The following is a 24,709-nucleotide window of genomic DNA, read 5'->3' on the forward strand; positions in this document are numbered from 1 at the left end:
GGTAAAATTCCGGGTGCGAGTCTGCTCAGCCTCCCGGCTCGTCGGACTAAGTCCGCGGGTCCTAGCGGAAAAATGAGCTCAGCCGGACACAGGAGCAAGATGCGGAGATCCAAGGTTTATTGCGCAACAGGTTCAAGGCAAGATTGAACAGCCAGAAATGGGTGACATGAACTTTTAAAAGTTCCCTCCAAGTCCCAGAATACAGTGCAATAAACGTCATGAATACATTATGGGAAGGTTGGGTTTCACAGCTTACATCATGAATATGTTACAGAAAGGTGGGGTTACACACATTAGCATTTCAGGGAAGGGAGGGGGCAGTGTGCAGAGTGAGAGATATGCATAGATAAGCACTTCCTGAGCACCGGTGGTGATAGAACAATAGTCCAGATATGCATCGTCTGCCACCTGGCATTGCCCGGAGGAAGGGCTTGGCAGAACGATCTGACAGGATTAGGGTCTTCCTGAGTACGTGACCTGTCGCTTAGGAGATTATGGAGGGAAATAGGGTATCGTAGAGTCCGAAGGGAGCTGGGCTGATTGACACCAGAACGAAGGAAATCGGTGCTAGGGTTGATTTTATATGAATTTTAGAAGTTTCAGCTTATTTCAAGTTCACTCTCATATTGCTAATCAAAGTCGGAAGTGAATGGATACATTGTTGCAGTCTTTGATACATTCAGGGGTCCAGGAGTTTCGATTCCATTGTTCTCCCAGCAGGGGAGCTGTCAACAACCTGTCAGGAGGTTAAATGAGGCGTGCAAAGCTAGCTGAGCTACCTCTGCAAGGCGAATGCACGGTTCTGATTGGCCAAAGCGCGGCCATTATAGTCAATGGGAGATACATTTTGACACGGTCTACTCACGTTAAGAATGGAGCGAGAGGGAAACGAAGGAAAGATGGTGGGCTTATTCCGCCCGTATAGGGAGAGGGAAAGAGAAGTCCTTTATTTACAGGACTAGGGTGCAGAGGGTGCAGTGTGGTGCTTGTGCGACAGTGTGGGGTTTAGGGAGCTGTCGAGGTCATCGCCTCGAGTCCCCTGGAGCTGGTGGAGGGGCCGAAGATGGTACCCCCCCCTTTCCGTATCACCACCCTTGACCCCCTTCCTCTCTCCTGGAGTCTCCTCTGCACCCAGAGGCCCCCTTGGCTCCCCCTTGCCGTGCGCCCCCCATCTCTCCGTCCCTATTGCCCCCCAAGACGAGCCGGAGAAGGACAGGGGGTCTCTATCCAGGCGCTTCCTGCACCCCTTAACCCTTTCCTGTCCCGCTTCTCCGCGCCCCAGGGAGTCCTCGTGGGTGCGCGCCCCATCTCCGCCTCTTCGCAGCACGCGTGCCGGGATCCAGGCCCCACGGAAGGCGCTTGGGGGAGCTGGAGGGGTCTCTGGGTCCTTTTCTCCCCTCTCCCCCCCCCCGCGACCCCTTTACCTCTTTGTCCTCGCTCCCGATTCTCCTTTCCTTTCCTGCAGCATCGAAAGCCACCCCCCCTAGATCTACGGGGCAGAGCAGCAATCCGGAGTGGAAGCTCCACGTCCTGGAGAAGAAGGCAGGGTGGGAGGGGGCTCACACCCCCCATTCCTGGGACAGAAGAGCCGGATTGGAGGAGGAGGAGGAAGGGGTGGGACGTTTGGGGGCGGGATCTGGGTTTGTGGGGGCGGGGTGAGAGGAGGAAGTGCCGGGAGGGGAGGGAAAGAATTGAGGGGGGAGAGGAAGGTTTCCCCTCTACCGTCTTCCTTCTGGATCAGGAGAGCGGGGGAGGGGCTGATCCCGGAGATCCAGCTGCAAAGAGGGGTCCCCTCACAAGTGCAACATCCTCCCCCACCCCACCCCACGAGCTTAGATCCCTCCGTGTTTTAGGTCTTGGTGCTGTTCAAACCAGAAATGGAGGGGGGCAGCTAAACGACTCCCCCCAAATCCCAGCTCCCCACCCCAGCCTCTGACTCAGGCCAGGACAATGACTGTGGACACAGGCCCCGTCCAGGCACAACAGCCAAGAGGCTCAGAAAAGCAGCCGATACAATTGGAGCCAGAAGCGGATTCCAAAATCTGAGGGATCCCTTGGACAAGAAACAAGGAGACCAGCCAGGAAGAGCAGAGCAAAAGAGCAGCCAGTAGGTCTTGATTGAAGACTGTCGCCACAGGACTCCCACCTGCCACCAGGTGGAACAAGATGGAAGCCCCCAACAAAAGAAGACCCCAACTTTTATTAGCTGCTAATCCCCCATGCAACACCCCCAATACTACATCATGACTACATCATTGACACATCACAAAGAGGAGGGGTTGAGGGAGGAGTTGTGGTGGTAACCTGAGAGTCTTGTTGAGAGCCAGTGGGGTGTAGTGGTTAAGAGCGGTGGACTCATAATCTGGGGAACCGGGTTTGCGTCTTTGCTCCTCCACATTGTTACGGTAAAATCTGGGTGCGAGGCTGCTCAGCCACCCAGCTCGTCGGACTAAGTCCGCGGGTCCCTGCAGAGGAAAAATGAGCTCAGCCGGAGACAGGAGCAAGCTGCAGAAGATCCAAGTTTATTGCACAACAGGTTCAAGGCGAGACTGAACAGCGAGAAAGGGGTGACATGAGCTTTTGAAACTTCCCTCCATGTCCCATAATGCAGTGCAAAATACATCATAGCTACAACATGAATACATTAAAGAGAGGTTGGGTTACACAGATGACATCATGAATACATTAAAGAGAGGTTGGGTTACACAGATGACATCATGAATACATTAAAGAGAGGTTGGGTTACACAGATGACATCATGAATACATTAAAGAGAGGTTGGGTTACACTGGATTAACATACAGAGGAGGGAGGGGGAATATGCAGAGCTGGAGATATGCGCAGATAAACATTTCCTGAGTACTGGTGATGAGAAGACAATAGTTCGAATATGTAAAGTCTGCCACCTGGCACTGCCCGGAGGAAAGGCCGGGCAGAACGATTTGACCGGATTAGGGTCTTCCTGAGTACGTGACATTTTGCTTGAGGGATTATGGAGGCAGGGGAGGTGTCATGGAGTCCTGAAGAGACTGAGTCGATCGACACCAAAACCAAGGAGATCGGAGTTACCGTTGATTTTATACGAATTTTTAAGGATTTTTAGTTCATTCTATATTGGTAATTGAAGTTGGAAACAAAATGGATACATTGTTGCAAGATTTGACACTTTTACGAGTTCACCAGTTTCGGTTCCATTGTTCTCCCAGCGGGGAGCCATCAGCAGCTTGTCAAGAGGTTAAATGAGGCATGCAAGAGCTCGCTGAGCTAGCTCTGCAAAACGAATGCATGGTTCTGTTTGGATAGAACGCAGCCATTGAAACGAATGGGGATATAACTTTGTACGGTCTACCCACAGTAAAGATAGGGCGGCAAGGAAGCCTAAGAGTTCGGCTTATTTCGCCCGCATAGGAAGGGAAAGGCGCTTTATTTATGGGGCTTGGGGTAGAGTGTGGTGCTTGTGTAACAGTGTGGGGGCTGAGGGGGCTGTATAGGGCTGGGTGCCCTTGAGGTCATCGCCTCGGACCCTCTGGTGACCTGCGGAGGGAAAAGAGATGCATGCCCCCCTTCCTTCCGTATCAACATGCAGCTGATGGGTGACCTTGGGCCAGTCACACTTCTCTGAAGTCTCTCAGCCCCACTCACCTCACAGAGTGTTTGCTGTGGGGGAGGAAGGGAAAGGCGAATGCTAGCCGCTTTGAGACTCCTTCGGGTAGTGATAAAGCGGGATATCAAATCCGAACTCTTCTTCTTCTTCTTGTCACCTGCCCGGTTGCTCCTTTCCTCTCCCCATGATTATATTCCTGAGGACAAAGAGGAGTTCATGTGTTTCCTGCAACACATGAATCCCAATCCCAAAGAAGGGCAGTGCCAAAGAATGCTGCAATTGCGCTCATTTCACACACTAGCAAGGTTATGCTTAAAATGCTACAAGGCAGGCTTAAGCAGTATGTGGACCGAGAACTCCCAGAAGTGCAAGCTGGATTTTGAAGAGGCAGAGGAACCAGAGACCAAATTGCAAACATGCGCTGGATTATGGAGAAAGCTAGAGAGTTCCAGAAAGACATCTACTTCTGCTTCATGGACTATGCAAAAGCCTTTGACTGTGTCGACCACAGCAAACGATGGCAAGTTCTTAAAGGAATGGGAGTGCCTGATCACCTCATCTGTCTCTTGAAAAATCTCTATGTGGGACAAGAAGCTACAGTTAGAACTGGATATGGAACAACTGATTGGTTCAAAATTGAGATAGGAGTATGACAAGGCTTTAAATTGTCTCCCTGCTTATTTAACGTAGATGCAGAATTCATCATGCGAAAGGCTGGAATGGATGAATCCTGCAATAAAATAATTAAGGTTGATACGGAAGGGGGGGCATGTTTGTCAACCCCCTTCCCAGAAGCCTTCAGAGGGTTCGAGGCGATGACCTCAAGGGCGCCCGGCCCTACAAGGACCCCTCAGCCCCCTCACCGTTTTGCACTAAGCACCACGCAAAACCCAAGCCCCAAAATAAAGTGTCCTTTCCCTTTCCCTGGGTAGACCAGAGGAGTGAGGAGCGTATTTTATGAATGAACAGACTATTGGCCTACGGGAGCGTCCTGACCAATCAGCCTGCACCCAACGCAGCCTCCAGCCAATCAGCACAATGCATTTGGTCTTGCAGGCCTCCTTTACCTTCTGACAAGCTGTTGACAGCTCCCTGCTCTGAGAAGAATGGACTGACACCTCGTATCCTTGCTAAGCCCATCAAAATTGATACAATGTAGCAATTCGTTTCCCAAATGAGCTGCCACTGTTTCAAAGGGGCTAAAAAAATATAAAAATTCATACAAAATCACCCGTACCACCGATTCTCTTGCTTTCAATGCCAAACTGCTCCATTTCCTCAGGACTTCAAGACTGCCCAGTACCTTCCATAATCCCTCAAGCGGGAGGTCACGGTCACGTACACCCAGGAAAGACCTCATTGATGCCAAATCACCCAGTCTAGCCCTTCCTCCAGGCTCGGCTGGGTGACAGACTATGCAAACTAAGACCCCATTGTTCTCTTACCACCGGTACTCAGAACGTGCCTTTCAATACATGTTCCAACTCTGCATGTTTCCCCCTCCCTCCTCCATATGTTAATCCCGTGTAACCCACCCCTTTTCTGATGTAATTGTGATGTAGCAATGATGTAGTGATGATGCCTTTGAACTGTATCTGGGGGCGGAAATGACTGGCAGAATCCGAGACTTGGGAGAAGAGGTGGTGGAGGAAGACTGGAAGAAATTTAAAGACTATCTTCAGAAATATTGTAAAATTAATGAATGTTAAAAATATGTTCGGATTGGCAATAAGTGGTATTCAGCAACAAAAGTTAATAAGAATATGCAAAAATGAATTGATAAATGGATGAAAAGATAGAGTCATAATATGTTAGGATATAGAGTTAAGATAAATGAAAGAGGGTAAGGATTTGCTGAATTGATTATGTAAATGGGAATGCAAAAAGGGGAGGTGTGAGGAGGTCAAGGAAACAAGCAAATGAGCTTAAAAAATCAAAAAATGGATTTGTTTTTTGTATTTTCCTTTTTTCTCTTCTTTATGTATTTTTGAATTTTTTATTTTTCTTGGTTTTTCTTTTATTCTGTGAACCTTTGTTTTTTGTAAAACTCTAATAAATATCTTTAAAAAAAATGAACTGTATCTGGGGTAATGGTGGGAAGTTTTAAAAGTTCATGTCACCCCATCCTCGGGGTTCAATCTTGCCTTGAACCTGTTGCGCAATAAACGTGGATCTTCTTCAACTTGCTCCAGTCTCTGGCTGCGCTCCTTTTGTTCCGCAGGGAACCGCGGACTCAGTCCGACGAGATGGGTGGCAGAGCAGCCTCGCACCTAGATTTTCCATAACAATGTCTTGTATATATAATAAATGTTCATAAATGTACCAACCAAGCACATACATAGATATGTGGACCACATGTCTGGAGCAGCTCAGGAAGACAGTCCTGAAACCATTTTGACTCCCAAACTGACCAAATGTTTTCTCTGCAAGGAGGGAGCGGGTGAGGGAACCTTCCCATTGTCTCAGGAATTGGGTAACCACCATCTCCAAGGAAGGGCCAGACTACCAGGAAAGGGAATCAGATAAGGCATTATCAGATAACCTGGCAGACAGGAAAAACAACAACATTCACATTTCTGTTGCAGACCTCCTTTTCTGTGATGTAGGTATGATGTTTGTGGGGGGTGGTCTGGGGTTACACCCCTTCTGTGATGTATGTATGATGTATGGAGGGGTGGTCTGGAGCTCCAGGGCAGGGAATTTAAAATGTCTATATAAGGGCAGGCACACCTTAGTTGGGGGTTCTCCTCAGGGGAGCACCCTGTTGCAGCAGATCAATCAAGATCAGGCTTACTAGCTACTTTGCTTCTCAATAGTCTCTGGTTGCCTCTGTTGTTTTCTCCTACCGATGGAGAACCTACAAGGGACTCTATAAAGGGCTCTTGTGTCCCCCATAAGGGAAGAAGGGCAGCTTTTGTTTACAACAGATGGCACCCCAGATGGGATTCAAGGGGGGCAAGGAAGGACTGGTGATCCAGCGCGCACCAGGCCATTTGCCAGGAGGAGCCACCAGTCCTCTAGTGACCCCAGGGTCTGGAAAGAACTGGAGTTCCAGCGGGGCTAACCAGAGGAAGCAACGCTTGATCAGGCCAGCCACAAGTTGACTTATTTTTTAATATAATCTTTATTGATTTAAATTACACACATATATAAAGAATTTGCCATCTCATACTGCAAAAAAAGAAAATTAAAGAAAAAACAATGAAGAAAAAAGGAAAGAAGAAAATACAGAAAAACAAAGAAGAAAAAGCAGATTTAAGTGCATAAAAAAACTTAAACTTCCTAATTAAATAAAAAAGACTTGTGACAAAATGAGGCTTCTATTCATTCTCATTGTACTGTTTATACTGCCGTTGTCCCCCCCCCACCAAGTTTTATATTCTTTAATGTTGTTCCGGTCTACTCCACAAACAGTATTTGTTGTGTTTACAGGTATCACTCAAGTTCTGCTAATATGGTGTGGTTGGCACAATATGATCTTATAGAATCCTTAAATATTCTCCATTCTCCAAGTATTTTCTGGTTCAATACTCCTCTAACTCTTCCTGTCAGTTTTGCTAGCTGTAAATATTCTAACATGCGTATATGGCTTCTCTTGGTGATGTCCACCAGGGTATTTTTGGCTCAAGTAGTCCTTTATATTTATTCCAGATTTTATATCACGATTTTCTTATCACATGGCTCAAAAATCCCCTGTGGACCTTCACTTTTTCGTATATTAAAGAAGCATGGAATCCAGACCGATTCTCGTGGCCTTCCAAGTCTAATAGGTCCGTATCTTTTAGTGTAATCCAGTCTTTTATCCAAACCAATCCTGCCGCCGCATGGTAGAATTCCAAATCTGGCAATGCAAAACCACCCTTCTCCTTTTTATCTCTTAATAACTGGTGTTTAATTCTTGGTTTCTTTCCACTCCATATTAATCTAGATATTTCCTTTTTCCACTCCTTAAAACAATTCATTCCTCCTAAAATGGGCATTGTTTGGAATAAGAAAATCATTTTGGGGAGGATATTCATTTTCACAACCAAGAGGTGGAGTTTGGTCCAGGTTTCCATATTTTTTTAAAAAAAATTCTTTCCATACTTTACTAGAATTATCCTCATATAAATTTAAACTTTTATTTGAAATCCAGATCAGTAGGCAGTTAACCTTATTTTTAATTTCCAGGCCTGTTTCTTCTTGAAGTTCTTTTTTTTATTCCATTGTGAGGCTTTTTGTCAGTAATTTAGTTTTTTGGTAGTTTATTTTCAGCCCCAGGCCGGCCATAAATTAATCTGGCAAAAGACCCTGGGATGGCCAGGAGCAGAGCATGCGGACGTGAGTCTAGGAATGGAGAAGATTGTGGGAGGGATTCTCTGAAACACCCAGCAACCCAGATTCTCATCCTTTGCTGTCTCTTTTGCTTACGGTCTTCACTCCCAGCCTTCCTGGCAAGAGGTAGCGAGGAGGGGGAGGGGAGAACGGGAGAATTGGGGTTCTGCAATTAGAGAGGCAATGAACTGCAAGGGGAGAACCCCAATCAAAGCTCTCATTCCCTGTCGGGGAACCTGAGATCTGAAACTTTTCCTTTTTCCCAAGGAAGACGCACCAAGGCTGGTCCAATGGCCAGTTTGGATAGCAAGGGACTTGGGCTCGGTTTCCAATTTCTCTTTTTCTCGTAAATGCAGCTGCACCAGCAGCACCAAGATCCGGAAGGAAGTGACTGGTGCGCGTCAGAGCGCAAGGGCGTTTACAGTTCCTTTCCGTTCTCTCTGGAGCAGCCGGATTTGGCACTGGGCTGCCAGGCATCCAGTGGAAAGGGACTCTTTTCCCTAGAAGCAGAAAAGGTTGCTGGGACCCCATGGGATAAAGAGGGAGAAGGGCTTTGTAGAGTCCTTCGTAGAGAAGACGAACGACTGCCAGGTCAGAAAAGACCTGGGAAAAGGCTAGCGGGTTTTGGTTTTGGTTGAAAAATGGGATCCGCACATTCTAAGAGTTCTAACCGCCAGATGCAAAGGCATGTGCTGGTCGCAGCAGGGGGGGGGGGAGTCTCCATGGATGCTTCAGCAGCCGGCCTCCTCTGGGTCTCCTGGTCCCCTCCTCTCCTCCCTCCAAGCCTGAACTGCTCTCTGCCCCAGACTCTTCCTGCTCACCAAACCCTGTTTCCTCCTCAGCTTGCAATATCTCCCCTTCTGGTCTGCTCCCTTTTCTCCCTCTTTCAGCTCATTGCCATCCCACCACCAGGAAGGCAGCCCTCCTTCAGAAACACCAAGAGAGTAAACAGAAAGTTCTTTGAATGGAGAGGAGCAGAAAGCGGAGTCCCCTCAAGATCAGTATTGGGACCTGTGGCTTTTCAACTTGTTCATAAATGATCTAAACTTATGAGGGAGCAGGGAGGGGGCAGTTTACTGATGGCAGCAGATTGTCCAGGGTTGTTCAAACAAAGAAAGATTGCAAGGAGCTCCATAAAGACTTCTCCATACGGGGTGAATGGGCAGAAAATACAGTTCATTATCAATAAGATTAAAATGATGCATGTTGGGACAAAAAACCAAACACCTCTTAATATCATGTACAGGCTCATGGGGTCTGAACTGGATTTCCTTGTGTGCTCTAGACCAGGGGAGAGGGGAGCTGGTCGCAGCAGGAGGGGGAATCTCTATGGATGCTTCAGCAGCCGGCCTCCTCTGGGTCTCCTGGCCCCCTCCTCTCCTCCCTCTGAGTCTGAACTGCTCTCTGCCCCAGCCTCTTCCTGCTCACCAAACCCTGTTTCCTCCTCAGCTTGCAAAATCTCCCCTTCCGGTCTGCTCCCCTTTCTCCCTCTTTTGGCTCATCCCCCCACCAGTCCCCAGGCTCTGAGTCTTCTTCCCTTGTGGGTCCCCCAGCTGGTGCCTCCCCCCCCCCTCACCAGCCAGTCCATGACAACAGCAGCAGCTACAGCACTGTGGTCCTCTGGTGGGAAAACTCCTGAGTACATGACTGAATCAAAAATTATGGGTGTTCCTTGATAACTCCGTTATAAATAAAGCACTTTTTGCAGTCTTTTCATTTAAACTGCTTCTCCTCTTTGAGGTTGTTGATGGTTTGAAGGGTTTCAACTCTTAAAGTTCTTTCTGTCCATATGTCTGTTGATTTTGAACTTCCACTAAGAGTGAACCTCTATCTACTTTCCTGATATTTATATGGTTTGTCTTTTGTGTGAGTTTGTTGACAAAAATCAAGGGTTTCACTCTGACTGAAGCTCTTTCCACACTCCATGCATTTAAATGGTTTCTCCCCTGTGTGAGTCCATTGATGATTTCTAAGGCTTCCATTTTCACTAAAGCTCTTCCCACACTCGATACATTTATATGGTTTCTCCCCTGTGTGAGTCCGTTGATGTTGTCTAAGGTGTGCACTCCGATTGAAGCTATTTCCACAATCCATACATTTAAATCATTTCATACCGATGTGAGCCTGTTGATGTCTTCTCAGGTTTCCACTAAAACGGAAGCTCTTTCCACACTCCATACATTTAAATGGTTTCACCCCTGTGTGAGTCCGTTGATGTTGTCTAAGGCTTCCACTATTACTAAAGCTCTTTCCACACTCGATACATTTATATGGTTTCTCCCCTGTGTGAGTCCGTTGATGTTGTCTAAGGCTTTCACTGAAACTGAAGCTCTTTCCACACTCCATGCATTTAAATGGTTTCTCCCCTGTGTGAGTCCGTTGATGGGATCTAAGGTTTCCATTCCGACTGAAGTCCTTTCCACACTCCATACATTTAAATGGTTTCTCACCTGTGTGAGTCCGTTGATGGTTCCTAAGGCTTCCATTTTCACTAAAGCTCTTTCCACACTCCATACATTGAAATGGTTTCTCCCCTGTGTGAGTCCGTTGATGGGATCTAAGGAATCCATTCTGACTGAAGTCCTTTCCACACTCCATACATTTAAATGGTTTCTCACCTGTGTGAGTCCTTTGATGGGATCTAAGGTGTCCATTCTGACTGAAGTCCTTTCCACACTCCATGCATTTAAATGGTTTCTCACCTGTGTGAGTCCGTTGATGGGATCTAAGGTGTCCATTCTGACTGAAGTCCTTTCCACACTCCATACATTGAAATGCTTTCTCCCCTGTGTGAGTCCGTTGATGGGATCTAAGGAATCCATTCCGACTGAAGTCCTTTCCACACTCCATACATTTAAATGGTTTCTCACCTGTGTGAGTCCTTTGATGGTATCTAAGGTGTCCATTCTGACTGAAGTCCTTTCCACACTCCATGCATTTAAATGGTTTCTCCCCTGTGTGAGTCCGTTGATGGGATCTAAGGTTTCCATTCTGACTGAAGTCCTTTCCACACTCCATACATTTAAATGGTTTCTCACCTGTGTGAGTCTGTTGATGTTTACTAAGGCTTCCACTATTTTTAAAGTTCTTTCCACACTCCATACATTCATATGGTTTCTCCCCTGTGTGAGTCCGTTTGTGCAATTTAAGGTTTCCACTCTGACTGAAGTTCTTCCCACACTCCCTGTACTTAAAATGTTTTCTCTCTCTGTGAGTCCGCTGGTGTGTTCTAAGTTTTGTATTGAAAGAGAAGCTGTTTCCGCACTCCATACCTTTTAAATGGGTTCTTTCCTTTTTGTGTTTGTTGATGTGAACTATGTGTGCTCATTCAGTGAAGCATATTCCACATTTTACACATTTTAATGGCTATTCCTAATGAAACGAAAGGTGTCCTGTCCCCTGCAATTCTGTCTTCTCCATCACCTTTTTCAGAGTGGGCAGAAAGGAAATCCTGTTTGGGTTTCAGGAAAGAGAACACAGGGGGAAAAAACCGCCATTAGCACCTTCTCTTATTTCAACATCTGCTACGTTCTCCCATGTCCTCCCCGTGTTCCCAATTTTTAGGAAATGAAAATGGTATGATGTCAAATGGTAGTAATGCATCAGGAACCTTTCATAATGCTCAATCATCTTTAATAACACAGCATGATTTCTGACATTGAATTATATATAAATTGCAGTATTGAAATGCGCCTGCTCCCACTTCATATTCTGATATTAATCTACTCTGCTTGTGTGTTTCTTACTTGAGTGCTGTTTTGGTTTGCTAAGTCAGGGTTTTACTGTGAGTTACATTTTTGCTATTTTTTGGGTCCTGTTATGCTTATCTGTCTTCAGTAATAAATTTATCAGCTGAATTATTTTCTTTCTGCCTCTGAATGTTTTCTCCTACTCTGCTAACTATACATTGATCATTATGGAGGAGCAAGATCTGCAACTTCAAGCCCTCAACAGCCTCGGCCCTGTGGACCTCAAGGAGCATCTTCACCCCCATCGCTCAGTCCGGACAGGGAGGTCCGCCTCCGAGGGTCTTCTGCTGGTTCCCTTGCTGTTAGAAGTGAAGTTCCAGGGAACCAGGCAGAGGGCCTCCTGCCCCATGGAATGCCCTCCCTTCAGAGGGCAAGGAAACAGGCAACTATCTGACATTTAGAAGACAGCTGTATCAGGAGGTTTTTAATGTTGGATGTTTTACTGTCTTGTATATGTACTGTACTGTCGGGAAGGTAAACGGCCTTTCCGTGAGCTGCTCTGGTTCGCCAGAAGCAGCTTAGTCATGCTGGTCACATGACCCGGAAGCTGTACGCTGCCTCCCTTGGGCAATAAAGCGAGATGAGCGCCGTAACCCCAGAGTCGGCCACGACTGGACCTAATGGTCAGGGGTCCCTTTACCTTTATGTACTGTAAGCTGCCCAGAGTGGCTGGGGGAAGATACTAATACTAGAACTTCTACAGTGGTACCTTGTGTTACAGACACTTCAGGTTACAGACTCTGCTAACCCAGAAATAGTACCTTTTGTTAAGAACTTTGTTTCAGGATGAGAACAGAAATCGCATGGTGGCAGCAGGAGGCCCCATTAGCTAAAGTGGTACCACAGGTTAAGAACAGTTTCAGGTTAAGAATGGACCTCCAGAAAGAATTCAGTTCTTAACCCGAGGTACCACTGTACTATTATTTTTATCATGTGATTTTTTGCTGTTAATTTGGAATTTGTACTGCAAAATCAGCTCACGAAATGTTATGGGTGGAGAAAATCACAGGGTTGCCGTAAACTATAATCCCACCCACAAACTCTCATTCACATACAGTCTGTAAATTTGGGGAGGTCACACACCTCACCTGTGCTAATACTGGCAGTCTTGGGACCGCACAGGCACACCCGGTGTGTAGAGCCTCCAGCCACAGGCACTGTCTATCCTGAAAATGGGTCCTTTGACTGGGAAGATTCAGGCAGTCACTGTCATCGGATGATGATGGATTGTATCTCAGCTTGTCAGTCACTCTGACATTGCCTACAAAGAGTAAGAGGAACAGAAATGCTTTTGAGGTGCAACTTCTGTATCGATCCTGAGAGCCATTCCATGGACTCTGCACCCCTGTTTCTGATGACAGGTGTACATTATCCTCATACACAGTGGAAAAGACAATAAAGATGGAATCCTGAGGGAGAGGAAAAGGTTTCTGGCTGCTTCCTGGGTGGGATTGCGGAAACCAAGAGCCGCTTCTGAGAAGGCCTCCCCCCTCCCCTCTTCCTCTCGGGATTTCCTCTCCTCTCCAGGGGACCAATGGCTGGACTGGGCAGGGGCTTATGGGGGCTCATGGGGTGGGAAGAGGATGGAGCTTGCAGGAAGGGGTGGGGGGACTGGACCCCCCACTTTCCAGGGATCCTTCTCTGGTCGCCTTGAAGGGGGGCCGATTCCTGGGTGGGAGGGAGAAGCCAAGGCGCCCACCCCGAGATTTCCCAAGGAAGCCACGATGGAGACTTTTCTCCAAAGACTGGTCCTCCTATCTCCCCCCCATGCTGTGCTTCTTTGCCCCAGGGATGCTCTCTCCCCCCCTTGGTCCCCTTCGTCTCTCCCGGAGTCTCCCCCGCACCCAGACGCCCCCTTGGCTCACCCCTCGCCATGCGCCCCCATCTCTCCGTCCCTATTGCCCCCCAAGACGAGCAAGGGGGGACAGGGGGGTCTCTATCCTGGCTTCTCTCCGCGCCCCAGGGATGCCTGCGCGGGGGAAACGGGGCCAGGGAGTCCTCGTGGGTGGGCGCCCCATCTCCGCCCCTTGGCAGCACGCGTGCAGGATCCAGGCCCCACGGAAGGCGCTTGGGGGAGCTGGAGGGGTCTCTGGGTCCTTTTCTCCCCCTTCCCCCCCCCCGTGACCCATTTACCTCTTTGTCCTCGCTCCCGATTCTCCTTTCCTGCAACATCCACGGGGGGGGGGGTCCTCTGCCTCCTCCCTCCCCTTTCCGAAAGCGCCCCCCTAGAGCTGTGGGGCGGAGCAGCAATCCGGAGTGGAAGCTCCACTTCCGGGAGAAGCAGGGAGGTTGGGAGGGGGGCTCCCCCCCCATTCCCGGAGCAGAAGCCGGATTGGAGGAGGAGGAGGAGGAAGGGGTGGGATGTTTGGGGGCGGGATCTGGGGTTGTGGGGGCGGGGTGAGAGGAGGAGGTGCCGGGAGGGGAGGGAAAGAATTGAGGGGGGAGGAGAAGGTTCCCCCCTCCCCTCTTCCTTCTGGGATCAGGAGAGCGGGGGAGGGGCTGATCCCGGAGATCCAGCTGCCAAGTGGGTCCCGTCCCTCCTACAAGGTTTGCATTGCAACATCCTCCCCTCCCCCACCTCACGAGCTTAGATCCCTTCGTGTTTTAGGTCTTGGTGCTGTTCAAAGCAGGAACGGGGGGGGCAGCTAAACGACTCCCCCCAAATCCCAACTCCCCACCCCAACCTCTGACTAAGGCCAGGACAAGGACTGTGGACACAGGCCCCGTCCATGCACAACAGCCAAGAGGCTCAGAAAAGCAGCCGATACAATTGGAGCCAGAAGCGGATTCCAAAATCTGAGGGATCCCTTGGACAAGAAACAAGGAGACCAGCCAGGAAGAGCAGAGCAAAAGAGCAGCCAGTAGGTCTTGATTGAAGACTGTCGCCACAGGACTCCCACCTGCCACCAGGTGGAACAAGATGGAAGCTCCGAACAAAAGAAGACCTCAACTTTTATTAGCTGCTAATCCCCCATGCTACACCCCCAGGACTACATCATGACCACATCAATGACACATCACAAAGAGGAGGGGCTCAGGGAGAAGAAGAAGAGTTTGAATTTGGTATCCCGCTTTATCACTCCCCTTCAGGAGTCTCAAAGCGGCTAACATTCTCCTTTCCCTTCCTCCCCCCCAACAAACACTCTGTGAGGTGAGTGGGGCTGAGAGACCTCAGAGAAGTGTGACTTCTCTGAAGGAGGAGGAGTTGTGGTGGTAACCTGAGGGTCTTCTCACCTGTCCGGTTCCTTCTTTCCCCTCCCCCATGATTACATTCCTGAGGACAAAGGGGAGTTCACTGTTTTCTGCCCCCGGAGGGAAGGGCTGGTCACTGTCCTGTGTTTCAGTCCGTACTGAATCCACTTCCATATGCAGGTCCTTTGTGAGTGGAATGATCTTCTGTCCAGGACCATCAAGGTTGGCATGCCAACTGGGTAGGGTACGCTGCGGACAGGTTGGCTGCCTTGTGCCAAGTCTCCCCCCTTTGATAGTCCTTCGCTCATGGTGCAAAATAAAAGTGGAACGGTGCAGATCTGATGTACGGCTGATTTTCTATGAATTTATAACAGAAGCATTGCGTATGTCGTGTGAGATTTTGACCAGCTTCGGCCCATCTGAAGCTGATACAGGCTCGTCTTATCTTGAGCCCAAGCAGAGCGTCGTCACACAGCAGAAGGATAAGCAGGTAATGTGCCACATGCTGACTTTATTTACAAGCTATGCTGAGAGCATACAAACATGCAACCTGCCTCTGTGAGAGCAGAGAAGCAACTCTCTCGACACAAAGAAACCGAGAGAACAGTGAAAAACAGGAAACCAGTGTACGTCACATCCAGTCTCCCATTCACGTGGGAACCCAACAGTAACTCTGTACACAATTGTCTTGTGACTGCAGTTGCTGGAAATAGAACAGGGAAATAGAAACCAACAGGTTGTGTGTGAGTGTGAGTGTGTGTGTGTTGTGTTCGTACAAACTGAGTGATTGAGGGGGGGGGGTTTCCTGCCACATATGAATCCCAATCCCAAAGAAGGGCAGTGCCAAAGAATACTTAAGCGGTATGTGGACCGAGAACTCCCAGAAGTGCAAGCTGGATTTCGAAGGCTCAGAGGTACCAGAGACCAAATTGCAAACATGCGCTGGATTATGGGGACTACAGAACATCCTTTGACTGTGTTGGGCACAGCAAACTATGGCGAGTTCTTAAAGAAATGGGAGTGCCTGATCACCTCATCTGTCTCCTGAGAAATCTTTATGTGGAACAAGAAGGAGGACGGTATATTGTCTCCTTGCTTATTTAACGTAAATGCAGAATTCATCATGCGAAAGGCTGGGCTGGATGAATCCTGTAATAAAAAATTTAAGGTCTTTTATTCGAACCAATCCTGCCTCCGCATGATAGAATTGCAAATCTGGCAATGCAAAACCTCCTCTCTCCTTTTTATCTGTTAATAACGGGTGTTTAGTTCTCCGTTTCTTTCCACTCCATATAAATGTAGATATTTCCCTTTTCCATTCCTTAAAACAATTCATTTCTCCTAAAATGGGCATTGTTTGGAATAAGAAAATCATTCTGGGGAGGATTCATTACATGAATCCATGTGCTGGTCGCAGCAGGAGGGGGGGGGGTCTCCCTGGAAGCTTCAGCAGCCGGCCTCCTCTGCGTCTCCTGGCCCCCTCCTCTCCTCCCTCTGAGCCCGAACTGCTCTCTGCCCCAGCCTCTTCCCGCTCATCAAACCCTGTTTCCTCCTCAGCTTGCAATATCTCCCCTTCCGGTCTGCTCCATTTTCTCCCTATTTCAGCTCATCCAACCACCAGTACCCAGGATCTGAGCCTTCTTCCCTTGTGGGTCCCCAGCTGGTGCCTCCCCCCCCTCACCAGCCAGTCCATGGCAACAACAGCAGCCACAGCACTGTGGTCCTCTGGTAGGAAAACTCCCGAGTAGCATGATTGAAGCAAAACTTCTGGGACTATGGAAAAATACTATCTTCCTCAAACCCCAGAATGAGCAGGAGCTCTGGGGTTGCCCCAGGGGTTCATGAGTGAAGATGCCCCCCCCAGGAGATTTCCCTGGTACCTGCAGCCCCTCATTCCACCTCTTGAAATTAGGCTTGGCGGGAAATCTCCCATTCATTTACAGTATATTAAGATCCGATGTACGGCTGATTTTCTATGAATTTATAACAGAAGTGTTGCGTGTGTTGTGTGTGTGTGTCGGGTTTGTACAAACTGAATAATTGGGGGGGGGGTTCCTGCCACACATGAATCCCAATCCCAAAGAAGGGCAGTGCCAAAGAATGCTCCACCTACCGCACAATTGCACTCATTTCACACGGTAGCAAGGTTATGCTTAAAATGCTACAAGGCAGGCTTCAGCAGTATGTGGACCGAGAACTCCCAGAAGTGCAAGCTGGATTTTGAAGGGGCAGAGGAACCAGAGACCAAATTGCAAACATGCGCTGGATTTTGGAGAAAGCTAGAAAACATTTACCTCTGCTTCATTGACTATACAACAAACTTTGACTGTGTCAACCACAGCAAACTATATCAAGAAATGGGAGTGCCTGATCACCTCATCTGTCTCCTGAGAAATCTCTTTGTGTACAAGAAGCTACAGTTAGAACTGGACATGGAACAACTGATTGGTTCAAAATTGGGAAAGGAGTATGGCAAGGCTGTATATTGTCTCCCTCCTTATTTAACGTAAATACAGAATTCATCATGCAAAAGGCTGGACTGGATGAATCATGTAATAAAAAATTAAGGTCTTACATATATAATAAATGTTCATAAATGTACCAACAAAGAACATACATAGATATGTCGACCACATGTCTGGAGCAGCTCAGGAAGACCGCCCTGAAACCATTTTGACTCCCAATCTGACCAAATGTTTTCTCTGCAAGGAGGGAGGGGGTGAAGGAACCTTCCCATTGTCTCAGGAATTGGGAAATCACCATCTCAAAGGAATGGCCAGACTACCAGGAAAGGGAATCAGATAAGGCATTATCAGATAACCGGGCAGACAGGAAAAATGACAACATCCACATTTCTGTTGCAGACCGCCTTTTCTGTGATGCAGGTATGATGTTTGTGGGGGGTGGTCTGGGGTTACACCCCTTCTGTGATGTATGGAGGGGTGGTCTGGAGCTCCAGGGCAGGGAGTTTAAAATGTCTATATAAGGGCTGGCACGCCTTGGTTTGGGATCCTCCTCAGGGGAGCACCCTGCTGCAGCAGATCAATAAAGATCAGGCTTACTAGCTGCTTTGCTTCTCAATAGTCTCTGGTTGGCCTCTGTTATTTCTCTGAAACACCCAGCAACCCAGATTCTCATCCTTTGCTGTCTCTTTTGCTTACGGTCTTCACTCCCAGTCTTCCTGGCAAGAGGTAGCGAGGAGGGGGAGGGGAGAACGGGAGAATTGGGGTTCTGCAATTAGAGGGGCAATTAACTGCAAGGGGAGAACCCCAATCAAAGCTCTCATTCCCTGTCGGGGAACCTGAGATTTGAAACTTTCCCTTTTTCCCAAGGAAGACGCCCCAAGGCTGGTCCAAGTGGCCACTTTGGATAGCAAGGGACTTGGGCTCACTTTCCAATTTCTCTTTTTCTCGTAAATGCAGCTGCACCGGCAGCACCAAGATCCGGAAGGAAGTGACTGGTGGGTGTCAGAGCGCAAGGGCGTTTACAGTTCCTTTCCGTTCTCTCTGGAGCAGCCGGATTTGGCACTGGGCTGCCAGGCGTCCAGTGGAAAAGGACTCTTTTCCCTAGAGGCAGAAAAGGTTGCTGGGACCCCATGGGATAAAGAGGGAGAAGGACTTTGTAGAGTCCTTCATAGAGAAGACGAACGACTGTCAGGTCAGGAAAGACCTGGGAAAAGGCGAGCGGGTTTTTGCTTTGGTTGAAAAATGGGATCCCCACATTCTAAGAGTTCTAACTGCCAGACTCAAAGGCATGTGCTGGTCGCAGCAGGAGGGGGAGTCTCCCTGGAAGCTTCAGCAGTCGGCCTCCTCTGGGTCTCCTGGCCCCCTCCTCTCCTCCCTCTGAGCCTGAACTGCTCTCTGCCACAGACTCTTCCAGCTCACCAAACCCTGTTTCCTCCTCAGCTTGCAAAATCTCCCCTTCCGGTCTGCTCCCCTTTCTCCCTCTTTCGGCTCATCCCCCCACCCGTCCCTGGGCTCTGAGCCTTCTGCCCTTGTGGGTCCCCCAACTGGTGCCTCCCCCCCCACCAGCCAGTCCATGACAACAGCAGCAGCCACAGCACTGTGGTCCTCTGGTGGGAAAACTCCTGAGTACATGACTGAATCAAAAATTCTGGGACTATGGAAAAATACTATCTTCCTCAAACCCCAGAATGAGGAGGAGCTCCGGGGTTGCCCCATGGGGTTCATGAGTGAAGATGAGCCCCCCATGAGACTTCCCTGGTACCTGCAGCCCCTCCTTCCTCCTCTTGAAATTAGGCTTGGGGGGAAATCTCCCATTCAATTTCAGTATTTCAAGTTTCTTCAGAACGTGCAAGGCAGGAGGCAGCGATGAAGTTCTGGTGAAGAAGCAGTGCTTGGAGATCATGCGGTGGGGGGGGGGGGTGACAGAGTTTGGTGCAAAAACCAAAGGTACTTTCATCTAAAATTATACTCACCATTGTGAGATGTTGCCTTCATTATTTCATTATTAGACAGTTTTACATATAAACACCAGAACTTCACATATACCTCATGCTTTTAGGAATGATTTCCTGCTGAGTTCATTGCTCAGAGTGGACTCTGAGAAGAAGACGTCCCACACTCCATACATCTAAATGGGTTCTCCCATCTGAGAGTCCTGGGATGTTCCTTGATCACTCTATTATAAATAAAGCACTTTTTGCAGTCTTTTCATTTAAACTGCTTCTCCCCTCTGAGTTCGTTGATGGTTTGAAGGGTTTCAACTCTTAAAGTTCTTCCTGTCCGTGAGTCTGTTGATTTTGAACTTCCACTAAGAGTGAACCTCTATCTACTTTCCTGATATTTATACAGTTTGTCTTTCGTGAGAGTTTGTTGACATAAATCAAGGGTTCCAGTCTGACTGAAGCTCCTTCCACAGTCCATATCATTAAATGGTTTCTCCCCTGTGTATCTGCTGATGTTTTCTAAGATTTCCACTCTGAGTGAAGTATTTACTGTACTCCATACATTAAAATGGCTTCTCCCGTGTGTGAGTCTGTTGATGTTTCCTAAGACATCCACTATTACTAAAGCTCTTTTCACACTCCATACATTGAAGTGGTTTCTCCTGTGTGTGTCCGTTGATGTGTTCTAAGCTTTCCATTATCACCAAAGGTCTTTCTGCACTCCATACATTTAAATAGTTTCTTACCTATGTGAGTCTGTTGATGTATTCTCAGGTTTCCACTATAACTGAAGCTCTTTCCACACTCCACACATGTAAATGGTTTCTCTCCTGTATGAGTCCGTTGATGTCTTCTAAGGTCTCCATTCTGAATGAAGCTCTTTCCACACTCGATACATTTAAATGGTTTCTCCCCTGTGTGAGTCCGTTGATGTGATCTAAGGCTTGTATTAGAACGGAAACTCTTTCCACACTCTATACATTTATGTGGTTTCTCCCCTGTGTGAGTCTGTTGATGTTTTTTAAGTGTTCCACTCTGACTGAAGTCCTTTCCACACTCCATGCATTTAAATGGTTTCTCCCCTGTGTGAGTCCGTTGATGTGATCTAAGGTTTGCACTCTGAGTGAAGCTCTTTCCACACTCCATACATTCATAGGGTTTCTCCCCTGTGTGAGTCCGTTGATGTGTTCTAAGGCTTCCACTATCACTAAAGCTCTTTCCACACTCCATACACTGAAATAGTTTCTTATCAATGTGAGTCTGTTGATGTCTTCTAAGGCTTGTATTACAACGGAAACTCTTTCCACACTCCATACATTCATAGGGTTTCTCCCCTGTATGAGTCTGTTGATGTCTTCTAAGGCTTGTATTACAACGGAAACTCTTTCCACACTCGATACATTTAAATGGTTTCTCCCCTGTGTGTGTCTGTTGATGTCTTCTATGGTGTGTACTCTGACGGAATCTCTTCCCACACTCCAGACATGTAAATGGTTTCTCCCCTGTGTGTGTCCGTTGATGTGATTTAAGGCTTGTATTAAAAAGGAAACTCTTTCCACACTCGATACATTTATATGGTTTCTCCCCTGTGTGAGTCCGTTGATGATTTCTAAGGTGTCCACTCTGACTGAAGTCCTTTCCACACTCCATACATTCAAATGGTTTCTCCCCTGTGTGAGTCCATTGATGTGATCTAAGGCTTCCAAGATCACTAAAACTCTTTCCACACTCCAGACATTTAAATGGTTTCTCCCCTGTGTGAGTCCGTTGATGATTTCTAAGGTGTCCACTCTGACTGAAGTCCTTTCCACACGCCATGCATTCAAATGATTTCTCCCCTGTGTGAGTCCGTTGATGTGATCTAAGGCTTCCACGATCACTAAAACTCTTTCCACACTCCATACATTTAAATGGTTTCTCCCCTGTGTGAGTCCGTTGATGTGATCTAAGTTGTGAACTCGTAATAAAGTCCTTTCCACACTCCATGCATTTAAATGGTTTCTCCCCTGTGTGAGTCCGTTGATGTCGTCTAAGGTCTCCACCCTGACTGAAGCTCTTTCCACACTCAATACATTTAAATAGTTTCTCCCCTGTGTGAGTCCGTTGATGTGATCTAAGTTGTGAACTCGTAATAAAGTCCTTTCCACACTCTATGCATTTAAATGGTTTCTCCCCTGTGTGAGTCCGTTGATGTCGTCTAAGGTCTCCACCCTGACTGAAGCTCTTTCCACACTCCATGCATTTAAATGGTTTCTCCCCTGTGTGAGTCCGTTGATGTGTCCTAAGTTTTCCATTATCACTAAAGCTCTTTCCACACTCAATACATTCATATGGTTTCTCTCCTGTGTGAGTCCGTTGATGTTCCCTAAGGTTTCCACTATAACTAAAGCTCTTTCCACACTCAATACACTTATATGGTTTCTCCTCTGTGTGAGTCCATTTGTGCAATTTAAGGTTTCCACTCTGACTGAAATTCTTCCCACACTCCCTGCACTTAAAAGATTTTCTCTCTTTGTGAGTCCTCTGGTGTGTTCTAAGTTTTGCATTGAAAGAGAAGCTCTTTCCGCACTCCATACCTTTAAATGGGTTCTTTCCTTTTTGTGTTTGTTGATGTGAACTATGTGTGCTCGTTCAGTGAAGCATATTCCACATTTCACACATTTTAATGGCTATTCCTAATGAAACAAAAGGTGTCCTGTCCCCTGCAATTCTGTCTTCTCCATCCCCTTTTTCAGAGTGGGCAGAAAGGAAATCCTGTTTGGGTTTCAGGAAAAAGAACACAGAAAAAAAAGGACACATCAACCGCCATTAGCACCTTCTCTTATTTCAACCTCTCCTACATTCTCCCATGTCTTACCGATATTCCCAATTTTTAGGAAATGAAAATGGTATGATGTCAAATGGTAGTAATGCATCAACAACCTTTCATAATCCTAACTCATCTTTAACAACACAGCATGACCTTGGAATACTGTTGTCCTGTGGGAAATCCTTTGAAATCAAGTGGTTGACCCCGTTTCCACCTCAATCTCTTAATGAGTCACCTGCACAGTGCCATTGGCCTCAGGAGGTCCATACGGACGATTATGTGAGACCCAGGTCTACATCTTTTCCAGGGACTGTGGTCTGGGTCAGTCAGAGAACTAGTGACAAGGCTTGGTGCTTGGGGTCAGCTGAATGGGTGCTCAGGGAACCTCCTGTTCTTGGAGATGGACCTCTGTCTACATGCCTCACATTGCATGGAGAGAGCAGGAGAAGCAGAAGGAAAGCAGCTGGCACATGGGAATCCTAGACAGAAACACCCACCCCCATTGCTCCTTATAATAATGATGTGCTGCCTGATCCTGTGCTTGTCTTCTGACACAGGACTATCCTAATCTGGCACTGAAAAGCAGGATATTCAAGGCAAGGAGATAACTGTAGTTAATGGTAGGTAGACATATTGGTCTGACACAGTAGAAGTAAAAAAGGTAAAAAAAATAGTCCTGAGTGCTCACTGGAAGGACAGATCGTGAAGCTGAGGCTCCAATACTTTGGCCACCTCATGAGAAGAGAAGACTCCCTGGAAAAGACCCTGATGTTGAAAAGATGGAGGGCCCAAGGAAAAGGGGACGACGGAGGACGAGTTGGTGGGACAGTGTTCTTGAAGCTTCCATCATGAGTTTGACCAAACTGCGGGAGGCAGTGGAAGACAGGAGTGCCTGGCGTGCTCTGGTCCATGGGGTCACAAAGAGGCAGACACGACTAAATGAATAAACAACAGCAGCAGCAGCAGCACCTTAGGGACCAACTAAGTTTGTTCTAGGTATAAGCTTTTGTGTGCATGTACACTTCTTCATATAGTGGAGGGTAGTGGGAGATGGTAGTAGGAGTACACTTCTGAGAAAAACCCCAGCCCACCCTCCCACGATATACAAGGGTCTGGTGACATCTGTGTCAGTGTATCTGAAGAAGTGTGCATGCACACCAAAGCTTATACTCAGGACAATCTTAGTTGGTCTCTAAGGTGCTACTGGACTATTTTTAAATTTTTTATTTCAACTGCGTCAGACCAATACGGCTCCCTACCTGCATCTAGATGTCATGGGGTGTTGGGGAGCAGTAGTTCCTTGGGTGGGGGACATGTCCTGCACCTCCTGGGGTCATTTTCCACCCTTGCTGCCCACCCTGCACTCAGCTCTCACCTGTGGCTTCCAGAAGCTGTCAGCATGCAACAGGGGTTCAAGCAACGGCTTCAACCGGCCGGCTAAACCAGGTGAGGAAAGCTGATGGGTCTCAAGTCCAGAAGGCAGATTCTGCCCGTGTGGAAGAGGAACTTGAAGGGCAGGTGGGGCACGTCCACCTGGAGGCTTGTTATCTAGTCCCAGGGTTACTCTGACATTGAATTATATATAAATTGCAGTACTGAAATGCGCCTGCTCCCACTTCATATTCTGCTATTACTCTACTCTGCTTGTCTCTTTCTTACTTGAGTGCTGTTTTGGAATGCTAAGTCAGGGTTTTACTGTGAGTTACATTTTTGATATTTTTTGGGTCCTGTTATGCTTATCTGTCTTCAGTAATAAATTTATCAGCTGAATTACTTTTTTGCTGCCTCTGTGTTTTTTTCCTACTCTGCTAACTATACATCGATCATTATGGAGGAGCAAGATCTGCAACTTCAAGCCCTCAACAGCCTCGGCCCTGTGGACCTGAAGGAGCATCTTGACCCCCATCGTTCAGTCCAGACAGGGAGGTCCGCCTCCGAGGGTCTTCTGCTGGTTCCCTTGCTGTCAGATGTGAAGTTCCAGGGAACCAGGCAGAGGGCCTCCTGCCCCATGGAATGCCCTCCCTTCCGAGGGCAAGGAAGTAGGCAACCATCTGACATTTAGAAGACAGCTGTATCAGGAGGTTTTTAATGTTGGATGTGTTACTGTCTTTTATATGTACTGTAGGGACGCGGGTGGCATTGTGGGTTAAACCACAGAGCCTACGACCTGCCGATTAGAAGGTCGGCAGTTCAAATCCCCGCGACGGGGTGAGCTCCCGTTGCTCAGTCCCTGCTCCTGCCAACCTAGCAGTTCAAAAGCTCATCAAAGAGCAAGTAGATAAATAGGTACGGCTCCAGCAGGAAGGTAGACGGTGTTTCCGTGTGCTGCTCTGGTTCGCCAGAAGCAGCTTAGTCATGCTGGCCACACGACCCGGAAGCTGTACACCGGCTCCCTCGGCCAATAAAGCGAGATGAGTGCCGCACCCCCAGAGTTGGCCACAACTGGACCTTCCAGTCAGGGGTCCCTTTACCTTTACCTATATGTACGGTAAGCTGCCCAGAGTGGCTGGGGGAAAATACTAATACTAGAACTTCTAGAGTGGTACCTCAGGTTACAGGCGCTTCAGGTTACAGACTCTGCTAACCCAGAAATAGTACCTTGGGTTAAGAACTTTGCTTCAGGATGAGAACAG

At 47.8% G+C, this 24,709-nt stretch overlaps 3 protein-coding genes across 11 annotated transcripts in view; 1 reads left to right on the forward strand and 2 right to left on the reverse strand.

Moving 5' to 3' along the window:
* LOC310742874 (uncharacterized protein) overlaps positions 1-24,709 on the forward strand; it is a 168,255-nt gene that overhangs the window by 89,057 nt on the left and 54,489 nt on the right. The gene's annotated exons all lie outside the window — the stretch shown is intronic.
* Positions 1-24,709, reverse strand: part of LOC310743095 (uncharacterized protein) — a 135,363-nt gene that overhangs the window by 74,761 nt on the left and 35,893 nt on the right. Inside the window, exon 2 of one of the 2 annotated variants that reach the window (XM_083573197.1) lies at positions 18,980-19,517. The exons of the other annotated variant lie outside the window; for it this stretch is intronic. The gene's annotated coding sequence lies outside the window, so the exon portion shown is untranslated. The remainder of the gene's footprint in view (positions 1-18,979; positions 19,518-24,709) is intronic. 2 annotated transcript variants of the gene reach the window in all.
* Positions 1-24,709, reverse strand: part of LOC310742934 (uncharacterized protein) — a 103,191-nt gene that overhangs the window by 51,292 nt on the left and 27,190 nt on the right. The gene's annotated exons all lie outside the window — the stretch shown is intronic.

This window comes from Podarcis filfolensis (genome assembly GCF_964270895.1).
Source record: "Podarcis filfolensis genome assembly, chromosome: 10".
Classification (NCBI taxonomy): domain Eukaryota; kingdom Metazoa; phylum Chordata; class Lepidosauria; order Squamata; family Lacertidae; genus Podarcis; species Podarcis filfolensis.